Here is a 19,017-nt window from a genome sequence, read left to right as displayed (position 1 = left end):
AAAAAATTTACTGACTCTATGTCAGGGTCAGGATGAGATAGAGGTATATTGTCAGAAATTTAGAAAGTGGTCCGTACTCACTCAGTGGAATGAAGGTGCGCTCGCAGCTATTTTTAGAAAGGGTCTCTCTGAAGCCCTTAAGGATGTCATGGTGGGATTTCCTATGCCTGCTGGTCTGAATGAGTCTATGTCTTTGGCCATTCAGATCGGCCGACGCTTGCGTGAGCGTAAATCTGTGCACCATTTGGCGGTATTATCTGAGCATAAACCTGAGCCTATGCAGTGTGATAGGACTTTGACCAGAGTTAAACGGAAAGAACACAGACGTCAGAATGGGCTGTGTTTCTACTGTGGTGATTCCACTCATGCTATCTGCGATTGTCCTAAGCGCACTAAGCGGTTCGCTAGGTCTGCCACCATTGGTACGGTACAGTCAAAATTTCTTTTGTCCGTTACCTTGATCTGCTCTTTGTCATCTTATTCTGTCATGGCATTTGTGGATTCAGGCGCTGCCCTGAATTTGATGGACTTGGAGTATGCTAGGCGTTGTGGGTTTTTCTTGGAGCCCTTGCAGTGTCCATTGAGAGGAATTGATGCTACGCCTTTGGCCAAGAATAAGCCTCAGTATTGGACCCAGCTGACCATGTGCATGGCTCCTGCACATCAGGAGGTTATTCGCTTTCTGGTGTTGCATAATCTGCATGATGTGGTCATGTTGGGGTTGCCATGGCTACAAGTCCATAATCCAGTATTAGATTGGAAATCCATGTCTGTGTCCAGCTGGGGTTGTCAGGGGGTACATGGTGATGTCCCATTTCTGTCTATTTCGTCATCCACCCCTTCTGAGGTCCCAGAATTCTTGTCTGATTACCGGGATGTATTTGATGAGCCCAAGTCCGATACCCTACCTCCGCATAGGGAGTGTGATTGTGCTATCGATTTGATCCCTGGTAGTAAATTCCCAAAAGGTCGACTGTTTAATTTATCTGTGCCTGAGCACGCCGCTATGCGGAGTTACGTGAAGGAGTCCTTGGAGAAGGGGCATATTCGCCCGTCATCGTCGCCATTAGGAGCGGGGTTCTTTTTTGTGGCCAAGAAGGATGGTTCGCTGAGACCTTGTATAGATTACCGCCTTCTAAATAAGATCACGGTTAAATTTCAGTACCCCTTGCCGCTGTTATCTGATTTGTTTGCTCGGATTAAGGGGGCTAGTTGGTTCACCAAGATAGATCTTCGTGGTACATATAATCTTGTGCGTATTAAGCGAGGCGATGAATGGAAAACTGCATTTAATACGCCTGAGGGCCATTTTGAGTACCTAGTGATGCCATTCGGACTTGCCAATGCTCCATCAGTGTTTCAGTCCTTTATGCATGACATCTTCCGAGAGTACCTGGATAAATTCCTGATTGTATACTTGGATGATTTTTTGGTCTTCTCGGATGATTGGGAGTCTCATGTGAAGCAGGTCAGAACGGTGTTTCAGGTCCTGCGTGCTAATTCTTTGTTTGTGAAGGGATCAAAGTGTCTCTTTGGTGTTCAGAAGGTTTCATTTTTGGGGTTCATTTTTTCCCCTTCTACTATCGAGAAGGACACTGGTTAAGGTCCAGGCCATCCATGATTGGACTCAGCTGACATCTCTGAAAAGTCTGCAAAAGTTCCTGGGCTTTGCTAATTTTTATCGTCGCTTCATCTGCAATTTTTCTAGTATTGCTAAACCATTGACCGATTTGACCAAGAAGGGTGCTGATGTGGTCAATTGGTCTTCTGCTGCTGTGGAAGCTTTTCAAGAGTTGAAGCGTCGTTTTTCTTCTGCCCCTGTGTTGTGTCAGCCGGATGTTTCGCTTCCGTTCCAGGTCGAGGTTGATGCTTCTGAGATTGGAGCGGGGGCTGTTTTGTCGCAGAGAAGTTCTGATTGCTCGGTGATGAAACCATGCGCCTTCTTTTCCAGGAAGTTTTCGCCTGCCGAGCGAAATTATGATGTTGGCAATCGAGAGTTGCTGGCCATGAAGTGGGCATTCGAGGAGTGGCGTCATTGGCTTGAGGGAGCTAAGCATCGCGTGGTGGTCTTGACTGATCATAAGAACTTGACTTATCTCGAGTCTGCCAAGCGGTTGAATCCTAGACAGGCTCGTTGGTCGCTGTTTTTCGCCCGTTTTGACTTTGTGATTTCGTACCTTCCGGACTCTAAAAATGTGAAGGCGGATGCCCTGTCTAGGAGTTTTGTGCCCGACTCTCCGGGTTTGTCTGAGCCGGCGGGTATTCTCAAAGAGGGAGTAATTGTGTCTGCCATCTCCCCTGATTTGCGGCGGGTGCTGCAAAAATTTCAGGCTAATAAACCTGATCGTTGCCCAGCGGAGAAACTGTTTGTCCCTGATAGGTGGACGAATAAAGTTATCTCTGAGGTTCATTGTTCGGTGTTGGCTGGTCATCCTGGAATCTTTGGTACCAGAGAGTTAGTGGCTAGATCCTTTTGGTGGCCATCTCTGTCGCGGGATGTGTGTTCTTTTGTGCAGTCCTGTGAGATTTGTGCTCGGGCTAAGCCCTGCTGTTCTCGTGCCAGTGGGTTGCTTTTGCCCTTGCCGGTCCCGAAGAGGCCTTGGACACATATCTCTATGGATTTTATTTCAGATCTTCCCGTCTCTCAAAAAATGTCAGTCATTTGGGTAGTTTGTGATCGCTTCTCTAAGATGGTCCATTTGGTACCCTTGTGTAAATTACCTTCCTCCTCTGATTTGGTGCCATTGTTCTTCCAGCATGTGGTTCGTTTACATGGCATTCCAGAGAATATCGTTTCTGACAGAGGTTCCCAGTTTGTTTCGAGGTTTTGGCGAGCCTTTTGTGCTAGGATGGGCATTGACTTGTCTTTTTCCTCGGCTTTCCATCCTCAGACTAATGGCCAGACCGAACGAACCAATCAGACCTTGGAAACATATCTGAGATGCTTTGTTTCTGCTGATCAGGATGACTGGGTGTCCTTTTTGCCTTTGGCTGAGTTCGCCCTTAATAATCGGGCCAGCTCGGCTACCTTGGTTTCGCCGTTTTTCTGCAACTCTGGGTTCCATCCTCGTTTCTCTTCAGGGCAGGTTGAGTCTTCGGACTGTCCTGGTGTGGATACTGTGGTGGACAGGTTGCAGCAGATTTGGACTCATGTAGTGGACAATTTGACCTTGTCCCAGGAGAAGGCACAACTTTTTGCTAATCGCAGACACTGTGTGGGTCCCCGACTTCGTGTTGGGGATTTGGTTTGGTTGTCTTCTCGTCATATCCCTATGAAGGTTTCCTCTCCTAAGTTTAAACCTCGTTTCATTGGTCCGTATAGGATTTCTGAGGTTATTAATCCTGTGTCTTTTCGTTTGACACTTCCAGATTCTTTTTCCATCCATAACGTATTCCATAGGTCATTGTTGCGGAGATACGTGTCACCTATGGTTCCATCTGTTGATCCTCCTGCCCCGGTTTTGGTGGAGGGGGAGTTGGAGTATATTGTGGAGAAGATTTTGGATTCTCGTGTTTCAAGACGGAAACTCCAGTATCTGGTTAAGTGGAAGGGTTATGCTCAGGAAGATAATTCCTGGGTCTTTGCCTCTGATGTCCATGCTCCCGATCTTGTTCGTGCCTTTCATATGGCTCATCCTGGTCGTCCTGGGGGCTCTGGTGAGGGTTCGGTGACCCCTCCTCAATGGGGGGGTACTGTTGTGATTTCTGTGGCAGAGCTCCCTCCTGTGGTCACAAGTGGTACTTCGGCTGATTCTCTCTATGAGCTTCCGTTGGTGGAGGAAAGTGGTACTGCGGCTTCTGAGTTTCCTTCCTCAGGTGATGTGGTGAAGTCGTTAGGTGCTGCTCTATTTAACTCCACCTAGTGCTTTGATCCTGGCCTCCAGTCAATGTTCTAGTATTGGACTTGCTTCCTCCTGGATCGTTCCTGTGGCCTGCTGCTCTGCATAGCTAAGTTGCTCTTGTGTTATTTTTGTTTGCTGTTTTTTCTGTCCAGCTTGTTTATTTGTTTTTCTTGCTTGCTGGAAGCTCTGGGACGCAGAGGGTGTACCTCCGTGCCGTTAGTCGGTACGGAGGGTCTTTTTGCCCCCTTTGCGTGGTTGTTTGTAGGGTTTTGTGTTGACCGCAAAGTTACCTTTCCTATCCTCGCTCTGTTCAGAAAGTCGGGCCTCACTTTGCTAAATCTATTTCATCTCTACGTTTGTCTTTTCATCTTAACTCACAGTCATTATATGTGGGGGGCTGCCTTTTCCTTTGGGGTATTTCTCTGAGGCAAGGTAGGCTTATTTTCTATCTTCAGGCTAGCTAGTTTCTCAGGCTGTGCCAAGTTGCATAGAGAGCGTTAGGCGCAATCCACGGCTGCCTCTAGTGTGGTTGGAGAGGATTAGGGATTGCGGTCAGCAGAGTTCCCACGTCTCAGAGCTCGTTCTATGTTTTTGGATTATTGTCAGGTCACTGTATGTGCTCTGACTTCTATGTCCATTGTGGTACTAAATTACCTGATCATAACAACCAACCAGCGGCTGTGCATAGACTGAAGCGGCCCCTTTAAAAAAAATGAGTTGTGCTAGTTGCACCTAAGGAACAAAAAGGGGACTGTTCTGCATCCCTGACTACAGGGCATAGGCCCTGCATAGCGCCCAGGACAGGGTACCAGTGGTGGCTGATGCGGTGACAATGGATCAAAAAGTTGTTTTTCCCCTCCTCCTAGTTTTCAGTTGCATCTGCTGTGCCTCCCCTGGCGGATCACGGTGCTGGAAACCCACAGGGGTTGGTAACAGTGGACTGTGTGGGTGGCTGCTTTAGAACTGAACCTTGTTGCCCCTGGACTCTGCTCCATTTCTTCCTCTGGACTGGCCCATTGTTATATGCAGCCCACCACCATCAAAAGCTTGTGGTCCACTAAAAGGAAGGAGAGGGAAAGCTGTGCGCAGGAGACCCGAGGAATGAGCCAGGTCTGGATCAGGTGCAATAGTGTTAAATGGTCATCATGCAACTTTAAGAGACTAAGCTCATCTTAAGGACTGTTTCAACTGGAATGTGTTAATCAACACGTTCGGTCCACCGGCGATAACAGACAAAGGCTGTCTACTTATTTAAAGGGCAATGTTACGTTTTTTTATATATAGGCCCTGACGGTTGGGGACGACCGTGTTTTTAGGAGAGAGGGATGTAGGGAGGGGGTGGAGATCCTCGTTTTCTTTCCCCCTACACACGGAGCCCATGTGATCCCTTTTGTGTGTTGAATGTGCCATGTCTCATGTGTAGTGTTTTTACGTTTGCTGTGTACTATGATTTACTATGTAAAGTTCCTTTTAATTCTGTGTGTTGTAATATGGTGTCTGTGCCCATGTTATAGTAAGGATCAGCAGAGGTTTATTAAGGGGGCTGGGTTAGCAGCCACAAAAAAGGGTCAGGAAGTTCCTGTCCTCAGTCAGTGCCCGGCCAGGCTTGCCCAGGGCAGGTGCTCAGCAGCGTCTGGAGCCAAAAACTCCCCTAGAGGGGAGAGAGTGCTGCCCAGGACTCCCGGGCAATGAAGTGCGTACCAAGACTGTGAAGGTGCCCCGCCAAGGACTATAAACCTCCAGATACCGACTTGTGAACTACTACTGCTGCTGCCTCTGATACTGCGGTGAAGGTTGCTTGGGAGAGTGCAGGAAGTTTTATCCAGTTTATTGCATCTTCCTTTTCTACAATAAAAATGTTTTCCCTCTTGGATTACAACTGCGTTCCTGAGTTGTGCTTCTGGACCCTTGGTGCCTGTGCTGCAGTGACCGGGAAGAAAAGGTAAATTGCCTGGGATTGCATCTGTCTTGTCTGTTTTACTTGCAAGGGGCCGGGGTGTTCGTGGACTGTTGCTTTAAATGGACTCGGTTATGATTACCACCCTGTGCCACCTTGTTACACAGCCACCAAGGGAATACTGTCAAGCTGCCTAATGCGACAGTCCAAGATGTCTCCCAAGAGGCCACCAAGGAGTTGGATTTGGCCATTCTTCAAGCCATTTGCCAAACTGACAGATAGCTCAGTGTTCTGGCACCCTCAACTTTGTGCTTAAGAAAAGTAAGTTGACAGACAGCTAAACTCTTTCTTATCGATGCATTTAGGTAGACACAGGGGGTCCATTACAACTTTTATTAAAAGGATAGTGTAAAACTATAAGAAAAAATGAAAGGACTCAGTACAAGGCATACAACATATCTAAATGCATAGCATTATGTATGGTATAGGACATTCACAGTGTAATTGCACAACATGGCGGTAGTACAAATATTCTATTTCCATCTGTAATATCAAAAGACTACTTTGATATAAAACATATGGAACAGAGTAGCTATATAATACAACATAGTGAGCTCTAACAAGGGGAAAAGTAATTCACCAACTGTGCTATGTGGAGGTAAACAACCAGATGGGCTGAAAATCAGGGAGAAATCAGCATGTCTGTATCCATGAGGCCAAAATGGCTGCTGGAGAAGAAGGGGCAAGGCTAATTCAGATGCTGATGGGGAACTACGGAAGCCTTGATGAGTCTTAAAGGAAATCTGTCACCCCCGTGGCATTTTTAACTAAAAGAGCCACCTTGTGCGGCACTAATGCTGCATTCTGTCAAGGTGGCTCTTTTATTTGGGGTCCCTTCCAATGCTGAAATATGCATTTTTATAATTTGCCCGCCATACCTGTAGTCTGTCCGGGGGGCATGTCTTTTCCTCCCGGAGGTAAACGCTGCCCAACCATCTCTCATTTCCTCTGGGCACCACCTCCTCTGCATTCATTTACGTCCCCGGTGCCTGCACTGTAAGTTTTTTTTCAGGTAAGTTTTTTTTCAGGCATGTGCAGTTTGCATTGCCCTTCGACTCAAATCACATGATGACGTGATAGTGTGCGCCCTGTGCCGGAACAGTCACTGCGGAAAGACGGGACGCTGAGGAGTATCGGGCAGCGACGAGAGGTGAGTATGTCATTTTTTTATTTTTATTGCAGCAGCAGATATACAGTACGGTTAATCATATCAGCATAAACTGCATCTTATGGGGCCATAATCAACCTTTATGCAGCATTACATGTGGCATATTTTTCTATGGAGCATCTTATGGGGCCATAATCAACTTTTATGCAGCATTAAATAATAAATATAAATAAGGAAACATGGACATTTTATTGCATACCCAATAAAAGATGATTCACGTGTGAGGTAATTCTTTTGGAATACCCTCACCTGTATGTGGGCTCCCTTGTCAATAAACGTTGAATAGTTTGTATGTTTGTTGCATAATCAGGTTTATCCCTCAGTTTATTGGATTGTTTAAAGGGAACAATGGATTTTAGAACTCCTCAACATTAGGATATCCTTTAAAAATGTGAAAAAATTTACAGATATAATGGTATAGGCCAGGGGTGGGTAATTAACTTTCCCGAGGGGCTACATGAGAGATCGTGACTTTTGTGGGGGTCGAACCAATAGACTGAAATTATTTCTACTCAATATTAATATTGATATATTATAATTATTATATTATTGATAATTATATTAATATTAATTGTAACACTTAATATTGAGCAGAATTAAGTATGCTGGCTCCCATATATATCATTTGAACCTGAGTCAGCCCCTTCTGTATATTGTATGAACCCCCACAGCCCCATATATACTGTAAGAGCCCCACATAGCCTCCCCATATACAGCATGAGCACCACACAGCCTCCTCATATACAGCATGAGCCCCACCACAGCCTCCCCATTGTCACGTCCTCGGATACATAACTGACTTCTCCCATCCCTCGGCGCACTCCCAACTCGGTCCCTCGCCGCTCCTGCTCTGTGTTTTCCGGGTCTCGGCACGTCGTATCCTCGCAGTCGCACCTCTTCCACCGCTGGGTTCCCTTGGAGGTCGCGACCTGGTGGCTCCTCCCCAATATAGCTGCGCCCATCAAGTATATCTTCCTGGTGTCTTCCTAGGTAAGACGCCTGTGCTTCTTAGGGTATTTATTTGCAATATCCTCAGGTCCCTCTTTGTCTCTTCCGTTCCAGCTCTGTGTCTTCCTTACTTGCCCAGAGTCTCTGCCGTGCCTGCCCTGTGTCCCAGCCGTTCCAGTATTGTGTCTCTCTCGTGCCAGTCCAGAGTCTCCATTGTGCCTGTCTTGTGTCTCTGCCATTCCTTTCCTGTGTCTCTGCCGTGCCAACCCAGAGTCTCTGCTGTACCTGCCTCATGTCACTACTGTGCCTGCTTTGTGCCAGTGCCGTGCTCGCCCTGTCCCTCTGCCTTATCTGATCTATGTCACTGCTGTGCCACACCTGTGCCTCAACCGTACCAGTCAGGCATCTAGTCTTGGCTCCCAGTTCTCCCTGCTTGTATCCAATACCTTCAGTCCTCTGTCTCTTTTCCTCTCCTCCTTGTAGTTGCCCCTTTGGCTCTAGCAGTTATGTCTCCATCCCCCTTGGGCCTGCTCCTAACGCTCCCTATATAGGGGGTGGTTCCATCTGGTCTGCTTGCCCTCAGGCGGCTGTAGACCCACGACCCAGAGGGTCCACTTTCGGGTTCTTCCAGAATCCTAATACCCATATACTGCACGAGCCCCACACACCCTCCTTATATCCTGCATGAGGCCCCACACAGACTCTCCATATACTGTATGAGGCTCACACAGCCTCCCCATATACTGCATGAACCCCACAACGCCTCCCCATATACTGCATGAGCCCCACACAGCCTCCCCATATACTGCATGAGCCCCACACAGCCTCCCCATATACTGCATGAACCCCACACCACTTCCTCCTCATATACTGCATGAGCCCCACACAGCCTCCCCATATTCTGCATGAGGCCCCCACATCCTCCCTATGTACTGCATGAGCCCCACACAGCCTCCCCATATATACTGTATGAGCCCCACACAGCCTCTCCATATACTGCATGAGCCCCACACAGCTTCCCCATATACAGCATGAGCCCCACACAGCCTCCCCATATACAGCATGAGCCCCACACAGCCTCCCCATATACAGCATGAGCCCCACACAGCTTCCCCATATACTGCATGAACCCCACACAGCCTCCCCATATACTGCATGAACCCCACACAGCCTCTCCATATACTGCATCAGCCCCACACAGCTTCCCCATATACAGCATGAGCCCCACACAGCCTCCCCATATACTGCATGAACCTCACACAGCCTCCCCATATACTGCATGAACCCCACACCGCCTCCTCATATACTGCATGAACCCCACACAGCCTCCCCATATACTGCATGAGGCCCCACATACTCCCTATGTACTGCATGAGCCCCACACAGCCTCCCTATATGTTTTGCATGAGCCCCACACAGCCTCCCCATATACTGCATGAGCCCCACACAGCCTGAGGCCCCACACAGCCTCAACATATACTGCTTGAGGCTCATACAGCCTCCCCATATACTGCATGAACCCCACACAGCCTCCCTATATATACTGCATGAGCTCCACAGTCTCCCCATATACTGCAAGAGGCCCCACACAGCCTCAACATATACTGTATGAGGCTCACACAGCCTACCCATATACAGTATGAGCCCCACACAGCCTCCCCATATACAGCATGAGCCCCACACCGCCTCCTCATATACTGCATGAGCCCCACACAGCCTCTCCATATACTGCATGAGGCCCCCACAGCTTCCCTATATACTGCATGAGGCCCCCACAGCCTCCCTGTATACTGCATGAGCACCATACAGCCTCCCAGCCTTCTTTCCCTGCCTCCGGTGTTCTGACTCTCTGCAGTACACAGCTGATGTGATAAAATGACGTCATAGTGTCAGCTGTTTCACACGCTGATCGGTAAAGGAAGTGGCTGGAGGTCCCTCCTACACCAAAGAAGTCAGTGCAGATGGAGACAGCGAGCATATGGGCACGGTGCAGCCCATGGACCTCTGGTTTCCAGTCCCATGAATGTCCCGGTCCACGGGCCAGACTAAGACAGCCAGAGGGTCTGATTTGGCCCGCACTTTACCCAGGTCTGGTGTAGACTATTTCAAAATGGATGGTAAGTATTTACAAGCGCTACACTGTTACCTTGATTCATATCTCAATGATGACCACAAAATGAAAGGAGTAACAACAAACCAAATTATTTGCGGATTGCTTTATCATTTACCCTCTTTGATAAAGCAATCTGTGAAACGCGCGTCAGGGGCCACCTGGGGTGCTGTCCTGGTCCGGACTCATTATGGGTAAGCTGGATAATGTGTGATGTATATCTGCTATGGTCATTTTATATGGACATTGGTTCTTCTATTACTGATCCTTTACTATTTTGGAATAGTTGCAGTATCTTTTCTAATAGCTTTTTCCCTAGTACTTTTACGGTTTTGACCACTCACTCACTCACTCACTCCATATTCACCTCTTTGTCGTCCTTTGTTTAAATTATTGTGTCTATATGGATGTGGTGTGATCTGTCTTTTATATTTATATTTGTATAATAAAAATGTCTTGGCAATTTTTATCCATATTGTGGTTTGTTGTTACTCCTTTCTTTTTGTGGTCATAACTAGGGTTGAGCGAAACGGATCGTTCATTTTCAAAAGTCGCCGACTTTTGGCAAAGTCGGGTTTCATGAAACCCGATCCGACCCCTGTGCGGGGTCGGCCATGCGGTACGCGACTTTCGCGCCAAAGTCGCGTTTCAATGACGCGAAAAGCGCCATTTCTCAGCCAATGAAGGTAAACGCAGAGTGTGGGCAGCGTGATGACATAGGTCCTGGTCCCCACCATCTTAGAGAAGGGCATTGCAGTGATTGGCTTGCTGTCTGCGGCGTCACAGGGGCTATAAAGGGGAGTTCCCGCCGACCGCCATGTTACTGCTGCTGATCTGAGCTTAGGGAGAGGTTGCTGCCGCTTCGTCAGAAGCAGGGATAGCGTTAGGCAGGGTCCATTAACCACCAAACCGCTTGTGCTGTAGCGATTTCCACTGCCCAACACCACCTTCGGTGTGCAGGGACAGTGGAAGCTACATTTTTTTTTTTTCCCCCCCTCAGCGCTGTAGCTCATTGGGCTGCCCTAGAAGGCTCCCTGATAGCTGCATTGCTGTGTGTACGCCGCTGTGCAAACCAACTGCTTTTTTCAAAGCACAAATCCTCTTGTTCCTTCCTTTCTGCACAGCTATCTTTTTGGTTTGTACACACTTTTTATTTAATTTGTGCATCAGTCCACTCCTTATTGCTGCCTGCCATATCTGGCTGAGATTACTGCAGGGAGATAGTAATTGAAGGACACTCCCTGTTTTTTTTTTGTGGGAGATTAAGATTGACATTTCTGCTAGAGTGCCATCCCTGTCTGTGTCATCTCTCACTCAGTGGGCCATAGAAAGCCTATTTATTTTTTTGCTTGATTTTGGTTCTAAAATCTACCTGAAAAAATCACTACATCAATCAGTGGGAGAAAAATATTGGCCTCAGGGCTTGTGTGCCACTCCTGACTCCTGTGTGCATCATCACTCACTCAGTGGGCCATAGAAAGCCCATTTTTTTTTTTTTTGCCTTATTTCGGTTCTAAACTCTACCTGAAAAAATCAATAAATCAATCAGTGGGAGATTAATATTGGCCTTTGGGCTTGTGTGCCAGTCCTAAGCGTGCCATCTCTCTCTCTCAGATAGTGGGCCATAGAAAGCCTATTTATTTATTTTTTTATTGGGTTTATAAATTTTCCCTGGAAAAAAAAAAAAAAGTGGGAGATTAATATTGGCCTCTGGGCTTGTGTGCCAGTCCTGAGCGTGCCATCTCTCTCACAAATAGTGGGCCATAGAAAGCCTATCTATTTATTTTTTTTTTGTTTTATAAATTCTCCCTTAAAAAAAAAAGGGAGATTAATATTGGCCTTTGGGCTTGTGTGCCAGTCCTAAGCGTGCCATCTCTCTCTGTCTCTCAGATAGTGGGCCATAGAAAGCCTATTTATTATTTTTTTTATTGGGTTTATAAATTTTCCCTGGAACAAAAAAAAAAAAGTGGGAGATAAATATTGGCCTCTGGGCTTGTGTGCCACTCCTGACTCCTGTGTGCGTCATCTCTCACTCTGTGGGCCATAGAAAGCCTTTTTTTGTTTTATTTGTTTTCTAAATTCTCCCTGAAAAAATCATTTTATTTTCTTTGGTTTCTAAATTCTTCCTGAAAAAATCATTTTATTCTATTTTTTTTTTCCTAAAGTCTCCCTGAAAAAAAACAAAAAAAAAACAAATCAGTGGGAGATTAATATTGCCCTTTCTGCTTGTGTGCCAGTCTTGACTCCTGGGTGTGCCATCTCTCTCTCTCTCTCCAATTGTGGGCCATAGAAAGCCTATTATTTTTTTAGCTTGATTTGGGTTCCAAAATCTACCTGAAAAAATCACTACATCAATCAGTGGGAGATAAATATTGGCCTCTGGGCTTGTGTGCCACTCCTGACTCCTGTGTGCGTCATCTCTCACTCAGTGGGCCATAGAAAGCCTTTTTTTGTTTTATTTGTTTTCTAAATTCTCCCTGAAAAAATCATTTTATTTTCTTTGGTTTCTAAATTCTTCCTGAAAAAATCATTTTATTCTATTTTTTTTTTCCTAAAGTCTCCCTGAAAAAAAAACAAAACAAAAACAAATCAGTGGGAGATTAATATTGCCCTTTCTGCTTGTGTGCCAGTCTTGACTCCTGGGTGTGCCATCTCTCTCTCTCTCTCCAATTGTGGGCCATAGAAAGCCTATTATTTTTTTAGCTTGATTTGGGTTCCAAAATCTACCTGAAAAAATCACTACATCAATCAGTGGGAGATAAATATTGGCCTCTGGGCTTGTGTGCCACTCCTGACTCCTGTGTGCGTCATCTCTCACTCAGTGGGCCATAGAAAGCCTTTTTTTGATTTATTTGTTTTCTAAATTCTCCCTGAAAAAATCATTTTATTTTATTTGGTTTCTAAATTCTTCCTGAAAAAATCATTTTATTCAAATTTTTTTTTTTCCTAAAGTCTCCCTGAAAAAAAAACAAAAAACAAATCAGTGGGAGATTAATATTGCCCTTTCTGCTTGTGTGCCAGTCTTGACTCCTGGGTGTGCCATCTCTCTCTCTCTCTCTCTCCAATTGTGGGCCATAGAAAGCCTATTATTTTTTTAGCTTGATTTGGGTTCCAAAATCTACCTGAAAAAATCACTACATCAATTAGTGGGAGATAAATTTTGGCCTCTGGGCTTGTGTGCCACTCCTGACTCCTGTGTGCGTCATCTCTCACTCAGTGGGCCATAGAAAGCCTTTTTTTGTTTTATTTGTTTTCTAAATTCTCCCTGAAAAAATCATTTTATTTTCTTTGGTTTCTAAATTCTTCCTGAAAAAATCATTTTATTCTATTTTTTTTTTCCTAAAGTCTCCCTGAAAAAAAAACAAAAAAAAAACAAATCAGTGGGAGATTAATATTGCCCTTTCTGCTTGTGTGCCAGTCTTGACTCCTGGGTGTGCCATCTCTCTCTCTCTCTCTCTCCAATTGTGGGCCATAGAAAGCCTATAATTTTTTTTAGCTTGATTTGGGTTCCAAAATCTACCTGAAAAAATCACTACATCAATCAGTGGGAGATAAATATTGGCCTCTGGGCTTGTGTGCCACTCCTGACTCCTGTGTGCGTCATCTCTCACTCAGTGGGCCATAGAAAGCCTTTTTTTGATTTATTTGTTTTCTAAATTCTCCCTGAAAAAATCATTTTATTTTATTTGGTTTCTAAATTCTTCCTGAAAAAATCATTTTATTCAATTTTTTTTTTTTCCTAAAGTCTCCCTGAAAAAAAAAAAAAAAAAAAAAAATCAGTGGGAGATTAATATTGCCCTTTCTGCTTGTGTGCCAGTCTTGACTCCTGGGTGTGCCATCTCTCTCTCTCTCTCTCCAATTGTGGGCCATAGAAAGCCTATTATTTTTTTAGCTTGATTTGGGTTCCAAAATCTACCTGAAAAAATCACTACATCAATCAGTGGGAGATAAATATTGGCCTCTGGGCTTGTGTGCCACTCCTGACCCCTGTGTGCGTCATCTCTCACTCAGTGGGCCATAGAAAGCCTTTTTTTGTTTTATTTGTTTTCTAAATTCTCCCTGAAAAAATCATTTTATTTTCTTTGGTTTCTAAATTCTTCCTGAAAAAATCATTTTATTCTTTTTTTTTTTTCCTAAAGTCTCCCTGAAAAAAAAAAAAAAAAAAAACAAATCAGTGGGAGATTAATATTGCCCTTTCTGCTTGTGTGCCAGTCTTGACTCCTGGGTGTGCCATCTCTCTCTCTCTCTCCAATTGTGGGCCATAGAAAGCCTATTATTTTTTTAGCTTGATTTGGGTTCCAAAATCTACCTGAAAAAATCACTACATCAATCAGTGGGAGATAAATATTGGCCTCTGGGCTTGTGTGCCACTCCTGACTCCTGTGTGCGTAATCTCTCACTCAGTGGGCCATAGAAAGCCTTTTTTTGATTTATTTGTTTTCTAAATTCTCCCTGAAAAAATCATTTTATTTTATTTGGTTTCTAAATTCTTCCTGAAAAAATCATTTTATTCAATTTTTTTTTCCTAAAGTCTCCCTGAAAAAAAAACAAAAAAACAAATCAGTGGGAGATTAATATTGCCCTTTCTGCTTGTGTGCCAGTCTTGACTCCTGGGTGTGCCATCTCTCTCTCTCTCTCCAATTGTGGGCCATAGAAAGCCTATTATTTTTTTAGCTTGATTTGGGTTCCAAAATCTACCTGAAAAAATCACTACATCAATCAGTGGGAGATAAATATTGGCCTCTGGGCTTGTGTGCCACTCCTGACTCCTGTGTGCGTCATCTCTCACTCAGTGGGCCATAGAAAGCCTTTTTTTGTTTTATTTGTTTTCTAAATTCTCCCTGAAAAAATCATTTTATTTTATTTGGTTTCTAAATTCTTCCTGAAAAAATCATTTTATTCTATTTTTTTTTTTTCCTAAAGTCTCCCTGAAAAAAAAAAAAAAATCAAATCAGTGGGAGATTAATATTTACATTTGTGCTTCAGTGACAGTCCTGCGTGTGTGGCATCTCTCTCATTTGTTGCCACCAACAACAGAGTGTGTAACATTGTGCCTGATTTTCGTTGTGGTGTCACTCACCTGTAAAGGGGTAGCTAAATCATACTGAAGTTATAGCTCACCGTGTAATTTGTGTGACAGCAACAAATACCGTTAGTTTGTTTACGTTTTTAAAACAATGAGGAAGTATGGTGGAAGAGGTCGTGGCCGGGGGCGTTCATTGTCAGCTGGTAATGAGGGTAGTGGTAGTGGTGGAGCATCAGCTGGTCGTGGGAAAAAAAATATTGCACCTAAGTCTGGAGCTGTGGAGCCAGGTTCGTCGTCTGGCTACACAAGGCCTCGAACGCTCCCTTTTCTGGGAGTAGGAAAACCGCTTTTAAAGCCGGAGCAGCAAGAGCAAGTTTTGGCTTATCTTGCTGACTCAGCCTCTAGCTCTTTTGCCTCCTCTCGTGAAACTGGTAAATGTCAAAGCAGCGCGTCGTTAGTGGATGTTCACGGTCAGGGACAAGTCGCTTCCTTGTCCTCTTCAGCAAAAACAACAACAGAGAAGAATGCAGCAGGCAACACAACGGGTTACTCCATGGAGCTCTTTACACATACCGTCCCTGGCTTAGAAAGTGAAGCAGTTAACAGTCCATGCCCATTACAAGTTGAATCTGACATGGAGTGCACTGATGCACAGCCACAGCCAGACTACTATGCTGGTCCTTTGACTCAGACCACAACATTGCCCTCGCAGGGTGCTGATCAAGAATCAGACCCTGATGAGACTATGTTGCCCCATCACGAACGCTATACCACCGACCGACACGGTGACACAGACGAAGTTGCACACGGGCTACAAGAAGAGGTAATAGATGACCCAGTTCTTGACCCCGATTGGCAGCCATTGGGGGAACAGGGTGCAGGCGGCAGCAGTTCAGAAGCGGAGGAGGAGGGGCCGCAGCAGGCATCAACATCGCAACAGGTTCCATCTGCCGGGCCCGTATCTTGCCCAAAACGCGTGGCAAAGCCAAAACCTGTTGGAGGACAGCGTGGCCATCCGGTTAAAGCTCAGTCTGCAATGCCTGAAAAGGTATCCGATGCTAGAAAGAGTGCAGTCTGGCATTTTTTTAAACAACATCCAATTGATCAGCGCAAAGTCATCTGTCAAAAATGTTCAACTACCTTAAGCAGAGGACAGAATCTGAAAAGTCTCAATACAAGTTGCATGCATAGACATTTAACCACCATGCATTTGCAAGCCTGGACTAACTACCAAACGTCCCTTAAGGTTGTAGCACCCTCGGCCAATGAAGCTAGTCAACAACGCAACATCCCTTCTGGCAGTGTAGGGCCACCATTTTCCGCACCACCTGCAGTATCTGTGCAGGTTTCTTTGCCAGGCCAAAGCCGTCAGGGTCAGGGAATCACCAGTTTCGTAGTAGGAAACACTGCATCTAGGGCACCGGCGGCAACAATACCATCTCCCACCGTCTCTCAGTCTGCCATGTCCACCGGCACCCCCGCTAGTTCCACGATCTCCAGCTCTCCAGTCCAGCTCACCCTACATGAGACTATGGTTAGAAAAAGGAAGTACTTAGCCTCGCATCCGCGTACACAGGGTTTGAACGCACACATAGCTAGACTAATCTCGTTAGAGATGATGCCCTACCGGTTAGTTGAAAGCGAAGCTTTCAAAGCCCTGATGGACTACGCTGTACCACGCTACGAGCTACCCAGTCGACACTTTTTTTCCAGAACAGCCATCCCAGCCCTCCACCAGCATGTTAAAGAGCGCATCGTCCATGCACTCAGGCAATCTGTGAGCACAAAGGTGCATCTGACAACAGATGCATGGACCAGTAGGCATGGCCAGGGACGTTACGTGTCCATCACGGCACACTGGGTAAATGTGGTGGATGCAGGGTCCACAGGGGACAGCAAGTTTGGGACAGTTCTGCCTAGCCCACGGTCTAGGAAACAATTGGCTGTAGCCGTTCGCACCCCCTCCTCCTCCTCTTCGTCCTCCTGCAGAAGCGAGAGCTCGTCCACAGACCGCAGTCGCACAACCACTCCATCCGCAGCTGCCACTGTTGCACACCAGGTCTCCCATTATGGGGCAGCTACTGGCAAACGTCAGCAGGCTGTATTGGCTATGAAGTGTTTGGGCGACAACAGACACACCGCGGAAGTTCTGTCCGAGTTCTTGCAGAAAGAAACGCAGTCGTGGCTGGGCACTGTAGATCTTGAGGCAGGCAAGGTAGTGAGTGATAACGGAAGGAATTTCATGGCTGCCATCTCCCTTTCCCAACTGAAACACATTCCTTGCCTGGCTCACACCTTAAACCTGGTGGTGCAGTGCTTCCTGAAAAGTTATCCGGGGTTATCCGACCTGCTCCTCAAAGTGCGTGGACTTTGCTCACATATCCGCCGTTCGCCCGTACACTCCAGCCGTATGCAGACCTATCAGCGTTCTTTGAACCTTCCCCAGCATCGCCTAATCATAGACGTTGCAACAAGGTGGAACTCAACACTGCACATGCTTCAGAGACTGTGTGAACAGAGGCGGGCTGTTATGTTTTTGTGGGAGGATACACATACACGGGCAGGCAGTAGGATGGCAGACATGGAGTTGTCAGGTGTGCAGTGGTCGAAGATTCAAGACATGTGTCAAGGTCTTCAGTGTTTTGAGGAATGCACACGGCTGGTTAGTGCAGACAACGCCATAATAAGCATGAGCATCCCCCTAATGCGTCTGCTGATGCAAAGTTTGACGCACATAAAGGATCAGGCGTCTGCAGCTGAGGAAGAGGAAAGCCTTGATGACAGTCAGCCATTGTCTGGCCAGGGCAGTGTACAGGACGAGGTAGCGGGCGAAGAGGAGGAGGAGGACGAGGAGGATGATGGGGATGATTATATTTTTAATGAGGAAGCTTTTCCGGGGCCACTGGAAATTGGTGGCGCGGCAAGGCCGGGTTCTGGTTTTTTGAGGGACACAAGTGACGTGGATTTGCCTGAAACTGCCCCTAAACCAAGCACAACCGCAGATTTGAGAACTGGAACTTTGGCCCACATGGCGGATTATGCCTTACGTATCCTCAAAAGGGACACACGCATAACTAAAATGATGAATGATGACGATTACTGGTTGGCCTGCCTCCTTGATCCTCACTATAAAGGCAAATTGCAAAATATAATGCCACATGAGAACTTGGAACTAATATTAGCAACCAAACAATCAACTCTTGTTGACCGTTTGCTTCTGGCATTCCCTGCACACAGCGCCCGTGATCGTTCTCACACGAGCTGCAGGGGCCAGCAGACCAGAGGAGTTAGAGGGGCAGAAATCAGAAGTGGCGTTGGCCAGAGGGGTTTTCTGACCAGGTTGTGGAGTGATTTTGCTATGACCGCAGACAGGACAGGTACTGCAGCATCAATTCAAAGTGACAGGAGACAACATTTGTCCAGTATGGTTACAAACTATTTTTCATCCCTTATCGATGTTCTCCCTCAACCGTCATTCCCATTTGATTACTGGGCATCAAAATTAGACACCTGGCCAGAATTGGCAGAATATGCATTGCAGGAGCTTGCTTGCCCGGCAGCTAGTGTCCTATCAGAAAGAGTATTCAGTGCTGCAGGTTCAATACTAACAGAAAAAAGGACTCGTCTGGCTACCCAAAATGTAGATGATCTAACCTTCATTAAAATGAACCACAACTGGAATTCGAAATCTTTTGCCCCACCTTGCCCGGCTGACACCTAGCTTTCCTATGAAAAGGTCTTGCCTGTGGACTATTCTGAATGCCTTTTCCAATCTCGTAATTTTCTGCACCTGATTGTCCAGCATACGACATGTTTACACCTCACTAAATGGCCAAACTCCCCACACGGGGCCGTGGTATCGACACTTGGCGACAGCACCCGTGAGAGTGCAGTTTGTCTGAAGAGGTGGGTGAGCCCGCTTTTGGTCGACGGCACTGCCACTGGGTCCCTCCTAGTACAATAAAG

This window comes from Ranitomeya imitator, chromosome 3, assembly GCF_032444005.1.
Source record: "Ranitomeya imitator isolate aRanImi1 chromosome 3, aRanImi1.pri, whole genome shotgun sequence".
NCBI lineage: Eukaryota > Metazoa > Chordata > Amphibia > Anura > Dendrobatidae > Ranitomeya > Ranitomeya imitator.
The sequence above is the reverse complement of the archived record's forward strand: the minus strand, read 5'-3'. Positions refer to the sequence as shown.